Source organism: Crocodylus porosus, unplaced genomic scaffold (genome assembly GCF_001723895.1).
Source record: "Crocodylus porosus isolate Cpor-Errol unplaced genomic scaffold, CroPor_comp1, whole genome shotgun sequence".
NCBI classification, from domain to species: Eukaryota; Metazoa; Chordata; order Crocodylia; family Crocodylidae; genus Crocodylus; species Crocodylus porosus.
This window is the reverse complement of record NW_017728909.1, coordinates 69,466,517-69,468,797: the sequence shown is the minus strand read 5'-3', so window position 1 is coordinate 69,468,797 and position 2,281 is coordinate 69,466,517.

Sequence of the window (2,281 nt, the reverse complement as noted above, 5' to 3'; positions counted from 1 at the left end):
AACCCCTGACTCACCAGATCCTGCAGTGGCCTCAGGGCTCTGGGGGACTTCTGCAAGATCCCCCCCATGGCATGGGGCAGTGGGGGGCAGCAGGTATCACACCTGCCAGTCAGGAACTGGTCAGTCAGGAGTTTTTCTTCTTTTTTTTCCTTTAAAAGGATCACAGCTGGGGCAGGTGAGGCAGCCATGTTGGGGGGGGTGCTGGGACAGTGTGGGGAGCCCCCCACACAGCATGGGGCAGGGGCTAGCAGGGATCTCCCCCCTGCCAAGCAACACCCAGTGAGTTGGGACTGTTTTTTCCAAGTGCCATGAGCTGGAGCAGGTGGGGCAGCCATTGCCAGACTGGAAGAGCCAGTGGGGGGATGGGCCCAGGGCCCAGGTGATTCAGAGATTTGGAGATTCGGCAGCAGCCGAAGCTCCAAATCAGATTCAGCCAAATTAATTCAGGACAGTGATTTGAATCACTGAATCAAATCTCTGTCCCCTGAACCTGCCAAATCTGAAGCAAATACTAGCTGCTTCACATATGCCTATTGAGGTGTAATATTCTACAGCAGTCTCTGATGAGTAAAAAAAAAAGCCAAGCCAAATTGTGAGTCTTAGTTACTGAACTACCTCTAAAAGACATATTTATTCAGCAAAACCACTCTTTCCTTATTCAAGACAAAGTTACATGTTTACTTTCATTTATTCTATATCCCCATACCTAACTCAGTGACACATTGATTTCAAGAGCAATTTTGTCTCAGTTAGAGATTCAGGTTTAGGCCCAATCAATGTAAAGGCAGTCAGTTTTGCTAGTTATGTCAGTCATTTGCTTACCCTGACAGGCTTCTAATCTTGTTAATTTTCTCCTCATTTTTACCTATTATTTCAAATATATATATCCACCCATCAACTAATATGGATACCAAATTTTGAAAGCAGAGCACCAGGTCAGGAAAATGAAATTAATCACTTCCCTCACCCTTACAAGCCTGCCATATGTTACTAAAAGTTCACCCATTGTGATTTCTACACACACACAGTTACCTAGACCTTCATGCCTGCTAGGGTAAACATCCCAAACACTAGGAAACCTGTCTAAAATAAAAAAGTATTAGGATCAGTGTAACTGACCCCTATGTAATCAGCTTGCAAGTCTGTTCTCTTGGAAACCATCATTATTTTTAACACTATTCTCTACCAAAACATTCTCTCCATACAAACTTTTGTTTTCAATCTCCTGTGGGCCCTCAAGATACCAGCTTGGGTTTTCAAAGTCTCACTGCTATTATTAAGTTTATTTCAGTACCATAATGGTTAAAATATTTCACTAGGATTTCTTTCTCTATTAGTATTTAAATAACCATTTACTGTTTTTACTTCAGTGTAATTCTTCTCTTATTGTCATTTTGGTTTCCCTAATCAGTTTTATACACACTTTCAAGCTTTGTTTCATTCAATAATGCTTTTTAACCCCTTTATATTTTATGTTCCTATACTGTATGTCTCACATGCCTCTTTTTCTTGACACATATTATGACTTCTTTAGTCTCTTATATCAGCCTTATTCCCTTTCTGGTACAATTCCCAAGCTGAACACTCATTTCCCAAGCATTGAGTGTATTTTCTTTTATAACCCCTCATTTCTGTTCTGTTTCTACATTCCTGACTTTGCTATCCAACATGATTCAATATGCCCTTTACTTTCTGGAAGTTTAACATTTTAAATATCAGTAGTCTGATCTTACCCCTCTAAATAGTACTATCTCCAGTATTAACCTTGAAATTGCTTTCTGCTGTTGGCATGTTCTTGTTCTTTTTACTTCAATACAGACAGGCATTGATCTACCATCTACGGCAGTGGTTTTCAACCTTTTTTTCATTTGCGGACACCTAAGAAATGGAGCTGTGGAAGTACTCACATACTTTTGATTTATCGTAGTTATCTTTTGAGTATCCCTTAAGCATAGTCTGTGGACACCCAGGGGTCTGCAGACCACAGACTGAAAACCAATGATCTAGGGAATTTCAGTGAGAAAGGGGACATGGGAACATGATACAAACAGTGCCACTGGTACTAGTATATTTGTGCTATTTTTTTCTTTGTTTCATAGTTCATAGTTGGTAGGGTTGGAAGGGACCTCAGCAGATCATCAAGTCCGACCCCCTGCCCTGGCAGGAAAGAGTACTGGGGTCAAATGAACCTAGCAAGGTGTTCATCTAACCTCCTCTTAAAGACCCCCAGGGTAGGAGCCAGCACCACTTCTCTTGGAAGTTGGTTCCAGATCCTAGCCGC